Below are 12923 nucleotides of genomic sequence, written 5' to 3' on the forward strand. Positions count from 1 at the left end.
ACCATTCCTGAGCTATGCTAGCCCCCAGCTTGTGTGAGAACATTGCCTGGGAGGGTGCTACTCAGAGGCCAAACCATTTCCAAAAGCATGCTGACAGAAGTGTGAGTAGTCATGTGCCAGTGCTCAAATTCCGCCTTTGTCCCATTTAAATCACCAACAGACAGTCACAGAGTCAGATGAGAGAAGAAATTTGACTCGAGCCTGCAGCCAAATCAGGCATGTGAAAGTACAGAAACAATGATGGGCTGTGGACCCACAGGGAGTAGAGGGTGGTCTGTCAGATTCCTTTGTAGTTTGCAGAAGTAAAACTACCCTTGCTATGTAAACTCTGCTTTTAGAAGTGCAGCTCTTGAGTGCAATGTAACAGACTGAAAATGTTATTTGCATTTTAAATACTTATTTATGTGTGTGCTATGACACTGAACAAAAAAATACTATTTATGTGATGTGTATTCCATAGTTACTTCTCCAATGTTAAAAGGAAAAATATTTGGTGTAAAAATGATTAAAAACTATGGGGTGATGCAGAGCCGCTCTCCCTTCATAGTGTAAATGTATTTTTTAAAGTATCACTGTTATATTTGTGTGTACAATAAGAGCAACCTGACAGGTCAATCAACCAACAGTTCAGTGTTTGGGCTGAGCTTGTGCTGCAAGTTTGGGAACATGAAGTAACAGAGTTCTAAAGATAGATGTCCCTTCTCTACCCCACAACACAACTGTTCAAAAGCATGTGTATTTACTTGCCATTCTTAATTGTGAGGAGAGGGAGGGAAAAAATGTTGGGGGAAATACTCACATGGAAAGATATTAATGGAACTTCATTTAAGAAAAAGTGTCACAATATCTCCCTTTTGGTTGTAAAAGAGGTGGTGTGCCAAGCTGGTTCAGGGGCTGAGGTGAAACTGAAATACTCAGTGTACAGACTTCTGAGAGGAAATGAGAGAGAGAGAGAGAAAGAAGAAAATGAGTGCTGTAGCTGTGTGCTTCCAGGGTTTCACTGCTTTACAGTTCTGAGGTACTTGATTTACTTACTTTCTGAAGGGGAGCTGCATATGAAAAATGTAGTTTCTATGGAGCTAAAGTTGGAGGCGTTTGGTGCTTTCTTATGGTCATTGGATTGTTACATAAATATGTGTTTTTTCAAAGTACAAATGTTGAAAAGCCAAAATGTTCCCCTTAATCTCTCCACAGAGAACATTTGCACAGCAAGAGAAAAAGAGGATCAAATTTTGGTAACCAAGAATTTAACTTAGGGAAGAACTCCCCATAGAAGAAAGTCATGACATAAAAGAACTTTTGTGTGAGATTTTAGTACAGCATTAGTTCTAGTTTCTAGTTACATATATTCACTGTAATTTTTTTTTTTTTTTTTTTTTTTGATCTGCAATTGAATGTTTTGTGCTTTGTAACTGTCAGAAAAGTAGTTTGGGTGGGTAAATTTGCTGTTTAAAGCATTTTTGTATGAAACTGCTCTGGCCAACAGTTTTATCTCTCTAAAACCACTTAACGTCTTACCATGAAAGGAGAAGTTATGCTAAGCATCCAAGCCTAATAATTCTCTTAACGGAAGTGGTACAACTCTGTCAGGAAATGGATCATTTCTTGAAAGAGTGCGTGTAAGTGAAGATGCGTTACTGATTCTAGGGTTACATCTTTGATTAAACTGAAGTCATGTTTCAGTTAGTATTCATTTCTTCACTGAAAATTCATTTGTTTATTTTTTATTCAGTCACAGCACAGTTACGATTACTATTCCGGGCAACAGTTTCAAAAGTTTAATTGTTAAAAATCTACATAGCCATAAAAGAGAAACAATTAAGATATTCATTATGTTACTTCATTTCTCATGAGGAAAAGGAGAATGAATGAACACTATTGAAAGGGGAAAGGAAGCAGCACTATCTATTAAAACAGAAATAGGAGTTTATTTCAATTTCTGATCTGCTAAAATGCTGAAGTTAGGCAGAGATGAAATTTCAAGTTAATACAAGGAACTGACTTGGATCCTAATCCTCACTCACAATAATTTGAAATTATTTTCAGATTTGCTGGAAGAAACAGAGAGGGCTGTTCTACATAATGGTGTCATTAAACCTCTGAGTAATACCGACTGCAGTGTAATTAAACTCAAAACCCTTTTCAGAAGACTCATGTGAATTCTCACTGTTTTGAAAATTGACTGTAAACTTTGGAGAACAGGACTTGAGACAGGAGAAGCTAATTGAGATGATCTGAAAGCTAGAGATGAGGAAATTAAAACTTTTAACTCAGCATGGAGAACATGAGTACATCCTGATCGCTGCAGAAGCCATACATCTGCTTTCCACCCCAAAAGAAGGAAGGAAAAACATGAGGGGAAAAGAGTGACTAAATGGCAGAGCTTAAAGGTATGCATTGTAGCTCTTAAACAGAGCCTGCTGAAAAGGAGGCACAAAGAAGTACCACATAAAATAAAGGGGGAAAGGCAGTTTTTTAAAAGTATAAATTAAAACTAATAAGTTATTTTCCACGTTTTTTTTTTATCTACTAACATATTTAAAGATATTTCATCTGTTAAATTACCATAGAGCAAAAGAGAGATTTAATGAAGTGAACAATATTGCTGAGATTCCTTTTTTCCTTTTCCCTTTACTGTGAAAAAAGTTGTGTGATTATTGATTTTGAACCTACTCTTTCAAATTTTGAAAGATAAGATGCTCACATGAATTGAAATAACAGAAGAGAAAGTCCTGAAACAGATGGATAAATTAAGAGAAATATATTCCAGACTCAGGTGATGTATCTCTCTGAGTTTGGAAAGAACTTGAAGCTCCTCAGAAAAAATATGAAAACTCCATTAGTTTCAAGTACTGTATCAGACTGGAAGGCACTTATATTATATTATATTATATTATATTATATTGTATTGTATTGTATTGTATTGTATCATATTATATTATTAATTATTTCATATAAGCAGCATTACAGCTTAAGACTTCTTTAAAAGGACAAGGAAAATGTTTTGATGAAATATTTGAAAGAGTACCCTTAGTTTTAAAGACTGGAAGAAAAATCAACTGGATTATAAAAACAGTAGATAAACATGATTCCATGAGCACATACACCAGATGTAAAATACAACTGTGAAAAGTCAGGTAGTGAAGCCAGTATATATAATAATTAATTAAAAATTTTCAGTATGTCTAAAACAAAATGGGGATTTTTAACTGAGGTTGCATAATTTACTGTAATGTACTGTGAATTGTATGACTTGAGACTAGAGCTAACCGGTAACAGGTACTTAGCAATTCTATAGTTTCATTACTGTTTTTCTTAAATTTCTCATCTCATACTGATTTAGTGAGATGCAGGATACAAATGAGGGTTATGTCTGTCTCAGCAGCTGATCTCCAGTGGTGGCCGTAGCAGTTGTGTAGTGTTACAACAGTGGTAAGAAACTTCTAAGGTTTAACCATGCAGTCTATGAATAAAGACCTCCTCCATTTCTTTGCTTTGACTCTGCTATTTGCTACTTTCATCTGATGACTCATAATGATTTAGCTGAAAAAGAGAGTGAAGAATTGTTACCTTTGATCTCTATGCTTTTGTTGGATCTGCCCCTATTTCTTAGGCAGACCCTGTATGTGCAGCACTAGTCCCCCCCACCTCACTATGTCCAGTAAAATATTTGCTGTACGTCCAGGTTATGCAGCAGGCAGTAGCAGTTCTTTGAGCTTTCAGCAATCCGTGCACAGCCTCATTTCTTTCATTTTTCCTAGGGAAAGGGCTTATAGGGGAAACCTAGGTTGTTTAGATGTTACAAGCATCAGTTTCAATACACTTCTGATGTAAAGTGTTTCTATGACAGTTTTTCAAGAGGATATCAAAACCCCGGTTGATCAGAAAGCATTTTACACTGCTTTTGTAAATTTCCCAGGATTTGCATTTCTCCAAAGTGTTAGACTTCTATGCAAAGAAATGTTCCATTAGGCAATTTTCCTTTGGCTTCCATTTATTAAGTCTGGCTACGAGTGAGGTTGGGCATCCTCCTCCTTACAACACGTCACATTCAAAGTTACTTTTCTGCGGTGGCTGCTTGTTAACATATAGGTGAGGAACATTACAGCAGTGCACATTATTGACATTGTAAATAACTCCATTAACTCTGAGCTACTTCAGCCCCTCGCCCCACCCCCCCTCACCCCCCCACATTTTCTGGGATTTAATGAAAATTTACACTAATACCACGTCTCTCTCCAGCTCCAAAATAACACGTTCCTATTCAAACAGATTTTATTACACAAAATCTACCATCTCGTTCCAGAAACTCTATAGTGCATGATTTGCTTCTCATTGGACTCAGCATTGCCTTCTTACGGCTCTACTGAGATGCATCTTCAAAATGGGAAGGCAAATGAAGCAAACCCCACAGATTCTTAGAATTACTGGTAATATGCAGAAAAGGTAGGGCATGACTTCAGCTTAATCACTCATTCTCCAAGCAACATGTATCTGCAGTGTTTCCTTACAATGTCTTCCCAGCAAAGCATTTGGGTTTGGGTGGTAGTGAGTTGTTGTGAGATGCTTTCCTTTGTTTTCCTAAGTCTTTAGCTAATGAACTGGCTAAACTGTTCCACTGTGTGACAATATTTTTGTTTAGAAAGCTATGTGATTGAAGACAGTGGGCAAACATAAGGTGCAGGTTTGGTTTATACAGGAGACAAATAATTGCTTTTGGATAGCAAGTGCCAAAGCCACAGAATTATAAATCGTTTGGTGTTGGACGTGAACCCACTGCAGTCCCAGAGCACTATCCTTTGATGGATATATAGGGAGGAGATGAAGGGGATTTCTACAAAAATCATGCATTTCTCCCTGCTCTTTACAAACACAGAGTGAGTGTTAATTCCTTATTTTATATTGTGTTTCAAGCCAGACCAGGACTATGCTTTCTATAGCCTTTTATGTACCCTTTCTGACTTAAGATATCCCATGAAAAAGTAATCATTCCTTCTCTAAGGCAACAGTTGCCTCATCTTCCCAATGCCTCTCTTTCTTTGCAGAAGTAAAAGCCTTCTCAGCCCACCCACACGCCCCAGGAGAGCAGCCTTCCCCCCACTCCCTGCCTCTGCTGCAGCACCAGCAACGTTCATTTGCCTTCAATTACAGAGCCAAGGACGGTATTGCCAGAGTTGCAGGTGATGCTGTGCATCCGTACATCATCACTCATCTCTTCCTTTTAACGCTTTTACCTCTCTGGGTTGAAGCTTCACAGCACATCCTCCTATATAGTTGAAGCTTTCGGCTACAGTTCAGTCTATTTTGGACCTATTGATTTGGTTGTCGTGTTTGGTTTTGGAAACTTTATTCCTGCTGAGATTCTTTAAAGTGACAAATATAGAAACCATATAGTCTTATTATGATGCAGCCGCGTCTAGAGTAAAAACAAACCCAAAACTTTTAAAGAAAGCCTGCCTATCCTTATTATTATTTATCTTACTATCCCCTTTTTAAATAATGTTCATTGTTAATCTTTAGCTGTTTACTTCAGAGAGGCTTATCTCTTGTCTCTCCTGGTTATTTGCCTGTTAGGTATCTGCCTTTAAAGTCCACATATTCATGCAGCAAATATCCAAGCAGGCAAGTTACCTACAATATCCGTAACCTGTTTCAAAGAAGCTACAAATGTACTCTGATTTATTACAAAAAATCTAATTAATTCTAAATGTTACTTTATAGGTGGTATTGAGGTTATTTTCAGCAAAATTTTTAATCTGTAATTGAAAACATATGCTTATGGTTTTTGTGACAGGACAAGCGTTCAGTGCGGGTAAGAGATTACATCACACTGCAGGGATGCTGAGGAGCCCTTGCTGCAGATTGGCATTCCTTTGGGCTGAGCGGTATACCGAGCCAGAACAAAAAGGTGCCCCCCCAAATTCCTCATTAATGCGCTGTGGATGAAAACCCTTCAAGCACAACTGAGTACTGGGAAAATGTTGACTTATTCACCTAAGCTGATAATTACTATAAAGGTCAGAAATCGGTTGTCTGTTGGGAACAAAATGGGGCATATACAAGCATGGTATCCTCTCTTCCTGTTTAAGAAAGATATTTGAGATATGTGACTTCTGCTTAACTCATGACCCCAAGGTCACTAAGTTAGATGCATTTCTGTTAATACTCTTAGGTATTTTTGATATACATAGATTAAATCCTAAACAATGCCTGCTTAATACACTTTGGTTTGCATATTTTCTTTTGTATACTTAGTAATCATGGAAAAGTCTCATACAGATCACTTTATTCTTTGAGCTAGAAGGTATTCATAATGGACTGTCTTTTATTCTGTTAAATTTATGCAGTCTTGAAATAACTTTCTTTAATTGAGAACAGTTTGCTTTATGTGATCAGCCATGGAATGAAGGCATATATATTATATATATGCACACGGATTTTTTTTTGCCTGGAGTTTGAAACCAAGTACTGATGGCAATAGTTTCCTTCTTCAAAAGGAGTGGAAAATATTGTGTAATATTTTCCAAACGGAAGCTGGAGCTACTCAGAATGCTTAGTTTTAAAACTTTCCAGTAAATGGGAAAAAAAAAAAATGCGTGTTTGTTGTGTGATCAAGAGGACACAGATTTGCTATTTTTTATATATGGTTTCAAATTCTTTTATATGCCTTCTGGTAAACTATATTTTCCATGTCAAGCAAGAAAGTCTCGCTTCTTTCCAGTCTTGTATTTTCATGCTTCAGCAAACTTGCATTATTTCTGTCAATTTTCCCCTGGACACAATAATTGTATATCTCATATATCTGCAGTTTGAGAAGTGCTTAATAGATTCAAAATCAGCCTTGTATACCAAGATTCCTATGTCAAAGTCAGTTAATTTACAACAACAAGTATTATGAGAACAAATGAAGAGATGTCCATTAGGGAGATCTATCAGTAGAGAATGGAGTTTCAAAGTCATTAGCTACCATCATCTTTTCAAATGTTTTAGTAGTAACTGGTTTTTGTAATAGCAATCTTCTATGGCTCCATCAGTCTGACTGAAAATCTTAGCAGGTTCTAGTAACTAATGCATGTTCATCTTCCTTTTAGCTAATTCAAATCCTCTCTCTTCTTTCTGTTGTGAGACACACCTTCAGCCTATATTCAAATGATAATGTTCTTCCATCTTTACATATTATTAAAAATACTGTGGCAATATATCATACAATATACCCTATTCTATGTGTTTTTTCTTTGTTTATCTTTCCAAGTAGCTGAGCAATTATCAGTTTTATAGATTTATCTTTTTCTGTCCAGAAATGCTGATCCAAAATACTCACTTCATTTTCAAAATTCCAATTGGTCCCAAAAACGTTTGTTCATATGAATTGTGTTAAACGAGAAGCTAGCTAAATAGGCCGGGGTTTGAACCAAGCTCCCTTCTCCCTTTCCCACACAATCAAAACCCCAGATATTTGATTACTCTTTTGGAGACACAACCCACAGAATTTCACAGTTCAGTTCTTGCAAATGTGAGTCCTCTATTTCAACTGTACATTTAGACTTGGAGCCTGTTATTACAAGCTGCTGAGTGCTTTTAATTTGTCTTGTCTTTTTCATTGCATGCACTCTGTAGTCTGATCCTTCTTTGGGAGACGGTATTGCTAGCACTAGCTAATTAATTGTATTTGGAACACTCTTCTAAGATTCTGGTCTCAAGAGAATATGTATATTTATGGAATTAGGATTAAAGGAATGTCTGTGTTTATAGATTTCATTCTAATATAAATATAGTTCATTTACTTTTAAATATATTCGCTTTGGAACTGGAATTCTAATAAAATGATCCGTGCAGTATTCTTGGCTTTTGCATCTAGATGGTTCTCCGAGTAAATTGGTTTAGGAGGCAGCTACTAGAATCCATTATGATATGCTGCAAACTGCAGTTATATGGGATAAAGTCCACTTCACTATCAGTTTTCACATTAACCTCTACAAATAAAGAAATCACCCTTAGCTCCGAAGTTCCTGAACCACAGCTTATAGAATGCTGGAAAGATATACCAGCTGAGTTTTGTCAACTTTTGCTCTAATTTTAAACTCTTCCTTAGGTATGCATTATTGGCTACTATCAAAGTCAAGGTACTGGGCTTGTTGTATCTTTAATGCTATCTTCTGAATAATACTATTGTAATACTATTTTGAATTATTTGGACTTTATTCATGCATTAATCCACACCATTAAATTCTTAACGCACTATGATGTAATGGAAAGTAAAAATCTATTTCGGAGGAGGAAAATTCAGCCAAATTAAAACCTAATGCTCAAACAAACCAAGAGTCTTTTCCCATTTGAAAACAAAATAAAACGATCTCATTCTCCATACTTAGGATATATAATAAGTTATGTGAAAAGAAAACGATGAACAAAAATAATTATTAAAAACTTAATATATTAAAGCACCTCCTGAATAGCAGCTATAGAATTTTAAGGTACATTATTGCAATTGCCTGTCTGGCATGTATACAGAAAACAGAAAAAAGGATCAATAGTTGTGAAGCAGACCAAAGAAAAGAGCTAAACCCTATTTCCAAATTGTATGGTTCATCAATACTAATTATAACTTATTTTATGTCAAGGATGTTAACTTGTTCCATACACGTGTATAAAAAGCATGTGTATTGCTTATATCTTTTTCTGTCTTTACTTTAAACTACCTTTTCTGTGACATCTTGCTTAGATCTTTGTATAGTATATGGCTTGTATGCAAACACTTACACAAATGAAGTACAATATGTAAGCACCTCATCTATCCTTGAACTCAATAGGACTACTTATCTCTGTTACTTACATTCATAGAAGCACTATAGATTTGAGTTCTTAAACTGTAAGCTCTGGGACAAAGTTTTATCCATGTTACCTCAACTCTATCTGGGAACAAAACTCTAAATAAATAAATAAACAAAAAATAGTAATAGCTTATTTTTTTTGTTCTGTGTTGCTTCTATACAAAATATAGGCTCAAATCTGTATGACAGTGGAATTTTGGAAGCCAAGCACAGTAAGATAAACCAACATCTGTAGCTTGTTTATATTTTAAAAATATAAAATGAGGTGATAGATGTGTAAGACATTTTCAGCCCTTACCTTCTTATTGTCTGGTAATGAAAATCAAAATTATGACATTAACATCTCTTCCAAGTCAGCTAACTGATACTGCAGCATTGTGAGTCATCTCTGTAACACCGAGCTGCTTCTTTTAAAAAAAATATTTTAATGGTGATAAAAGGTATGAGTGTGATAGGCCTACAGGCCTTACTCTGTTTACCCATGGAACACAGGGAAAACCAATAAAAGTTCAGGGTTAATTCTATGAGCTAGAAAGGTGAACTGTGTGTTTTTTCAACATCTTGAGTTCTCTGCTGAAACTGCACATGAAGGCAGTGGTTTGAGGTATTCACTGTCAGCTGTAACTGCGTTGAACACAGTAGCATAGCGTATGAGCCATGGAACAGCTAACAGAGTGACAGCATTTAGTCATCCGATACCTGATCTAGTCTGTAACCAGAAACTTATGTGGGAAGTTTGTGGCATGACCTGTGTTAGGACTCATGCCTAGCAGAGCTCCTGAACTTCTCCCTTGCACTTGCTGCACAGCCATGGTGCTGCTACCACCAACCGTGACGCTCTGAGGATGCCCTGACAGACTGACTGCATCAAACCATCCACGCACTGTGCCGTCAGGCTGCGTAAAGTAATTGGGGGTTTCCTTCTCAGAACACAATGCTTCAGTTCAAACCTATCTTTCTTCTAGATGGCAGGTACCATTGCTGCCTGTGGCTATAGGGTAACTCATTCTCCACTTCGTCAAGGAGTACTCTGGTGGAGGAGGACAGTTGCCTAGTGGGATTGTGTCACATGCTGGTCTTGAGTTCTGGGTTTAGAAGTGGAGATGGCAAGTGAAAGCACTGTTGGTACTCTGGAGCACCACCACACCAGAACCTCTCTTCACATGGTCAATCTGATTGCCATTTGTCTATAGAACTAGTTCATTCCTATTCCTAGAGATGACTGGACACTCTGGTCAGGGTAGCAACACTCTTGTTTGCTTGGTTGAACAGCCACATAATCCAGGTCTTCTATCCCCCATGTTACTGCCAAGCTGAGGTCCTCAAAGGTTCACGTGGCATAGAGTCTCATATTGTCTCTGTCTAGGCAGGGGAAGAAGAGCTATGAATGATGCAGGGATCTTCTTTTGGGTCCTGCCACAAGGGGCTTTGACTGTTCAGGATTATAACTCACTAATTCTGCAAGTTCTTATTCACAAGGTCAAGGATGGTAAACATTATCATTGATTATTTATGGGCTCTGTGATGCAGTCTACCAGATAAGTGTGTAACATCTGTGGTTTCTAGAGCTTGGGCATCTTCACTAGAGACAAAGTAGCACTTTCTTCTCCGTAGGAATTGTGATCGTTGTCAGAGTATATTTCTGTTTATTGATATGATTGCTTATCACTATTCCTTTTCATCATGCTGCTCTACTCACTGTAGGTCAGTCAGGCCCTGAGGTCTTGCAGGTAGAGTGCAAATGCATCTGCAGGTGCCTGGCTGCACCAAACAGACCATCAAGGGCAATTTCCAAATCATTGTGACAGCTATAGTTGCCACATAGTACCATGGTTGTCAGGTATGCAATAATGAAAACCTAGTAATACAGCCATAACTTGCTGAAACTTTTTGGAGGCTTTCCAGTTGGAAAAGATGCTGCAGAACAAAGCAGTCCAGGCATCCTTGTTGCAGATTAACTTTTAATATATGGACAGTGTGGATGCTCCAACATAAAATAGCAGTCCAAGTGCACACTATTTGCCATCACATAGCACAGTTGCTAATGGCATTTTATCTACTACTTACTCCTGGAAGTTGCAGTGAGGTATTCTTGCAGACCTTGCCACTGATTCACCTGGTTGTCTAAATAGTTCCACCAGGGAGATGATGCTTGGTCCTTTTGAGCTGTTCACAGTATTTCTTGGTCTAAGAGCTGAAGGAAGGATTGGAACAACAAAAATCAATATCTCTCCATCAGAGGTATTTGTGGAGGCAAGGATGTTTGATATTGGTAGTGTTTGGAGAGTCACAATTCACTAGAGGTTCCCCACAGCCTGAAGAGACACCCACTTTTCAAGGACACCATCTTTGTGTAAATACATAGGTAGCAATCATTCCTTTAGTCAGTATATCTGAGGAGAATTGCTTGGCGAGGAGCAATGGATGCAGTGACTGAGTATCTGCTGGCAGATATGTCAGCCCAAAAGAAATGGCATATTCCTGGGAGTAGCCTGAATGACCTGGCAGCAGGAGCCTGGCACATCTTTTTGGGAGCAGGGTGCTATTTTTATGGTGTGTAGAGAGCAGAGCATCACTCACCTACTTACCTCCAGCTGCAATTCTTTGGGAGGAACAAGTGCCCTGTCAGCGCTGTGACCATGTGTGACGTGACTGGGTGTAACCTAGGCAGTATCATACTTTCTTATCAAAATAAGCACCGGTGGCTGCTGCCTTGCAAACAAAGAAGTACAAGTCACTGTACTTTGTCCTATGGGCTTCCACTTCCATTCTGCATGAGTAAGACCAAGAAGAAAAGTTTTCCACGCATTAGAAATTTTTATCCAGCCAGTACTCATCGCCTTTGCTCCAGTGTGCGGTACTCTGCCAGCTGCTCGGTGTGGATCCAGGGGGCAGGGGAGGGGCTAGCACTGGTGGCCTGCAGGCAAGGTCTTCCTGCATCCTTCGGCTGTCTCAGTGCCAGAAGAGCCCTAGATAGAGAACTGGTGGCTGGACCCAGCCCAGAGAATTGTGGAGCACTGCTGAAGATCTTCTGTAGCTTACCATAGATTTGGAATCTATATTTAAATACCACCCTCACTTTTTTTCAATGCCTTGAAGTTAAATAAGCCCTTCTTGTTGTCTTACACAGAAACAACTTGTGGCAGATCATTTGCTGTCTCTTCTTACTGCAGCTGGTGAGTATTCCTGTCAGCAAAATCAAAGGTATGAAAGTGGTGGTTTTAAATCTTGATAAAGGTCCTGTCTCCTCCTGTTATGTGTGTACTGTATCCTGCCAAAGGTGCATGTAAATGAGGTGGCCGTTCTAGAGCTTGTTGGTCATGTGTTTTTGTAAGGTGATGGGGCAGGGCATGCAGGTATTAGGCTATGACCCAAGGGACTGGAAGGGTGCAGGAAGTCAGGAGACTTCATCATTTGCAGGACGAAAAAGCCTGAGCAACTGAGATCTTGCATAGATTGTGCCCATGCAAGGGCAGGGCTGTGGTGTGAACTATTCTCTAGTGTCTGCACATATTTCTCCACCTGACAAACAATTTATTTTGTCCCAGAGCAGAAGCTGAGTGTAGAAAACTACAAATGTAGTAGTGGAAGTTCAGGGAGCCGGTATAAGACAGCGCTGTCTGAAATGGCTGCTTTGGAACTGGCAATTGCTTTCTGTTATTTGTTCTTAATATACTGAGAGAAACTAAGCGTTGTGTGTCTTTTTTGGAAGTAAACAAGATTGCATCAACGATACAGTGATTCTATCATCAGTTTCTCATCCTGACACAGTCTGTAGGATCTAAAGTACAGGCTAGCTGCTTTAAGCCACAGAGAGAACACTAATGGAAACTGATTTAAATTTCTATTTGCAGCCCTCATATAAAGGTGCATAAACTTCAAAGGCAAATTCTCTGTATTTCAAATGTGAAGTTAAATCTTAATTTGCTGGATGAGCCACTCTCTGAAAATATACAAAGCACTTCCTCTTCGGAATGATGCACAAAGCACTTCTGTGCTTTGAAATGATTCATAGCAGATGGGGAGAAAAGGATCATTAATTGATTCAAATAAAGTATCACTAAGTATAACTGAGGGACTCGGCTGGAAAAA

The 12923-nt window shown here is 38.3% G+C and overlaps 1 protein-coding gene across 5 annotated transcripts in view; it reads left to right on the forward strand.

The window, feature by feature from the left end:
* The window catches only part of DGLUCY (D-glutamate cyclase), a 50589-nt gene that overhangs the window by 2690 nt on the left and 34976 nt on the right, over nt 1–12923 (forward strand). For 3 of the 5 annotated variants that reach the window (XM_065838843.2, XM_065838847.2, XM_071809563.1), the window contains exon 2: nt 11962–12007. The exons of 1 other annotated variant lie outside the window; for it this stretch is intronic. The gene's annotated coding sequence lies outside the window, so the exon portion shown is untranslated. Of the gene's footprint in view, nt 1–2046; nt 2391–11961; nt 12008–12923 lie in introns of all 5 variants that reach the window. One more of the 5 variants, XM_071809560.1, reaches the window with a different exon arrangement.

Source organism: Patagioenas fasciata, chromosome 5, assembly GCF_037038585.1.
Source record: "Patagioenas fasciata isolate bPatFas1 chromosome 5, bPatFas1.hap1, whole genome shotgun sequence".
Lineage (NCBI taxonomy): Eukaryota > Metazoa > Chordata > Aves > Columbiformes > Columbidae > Patagioenas > Patagioenas fasciata.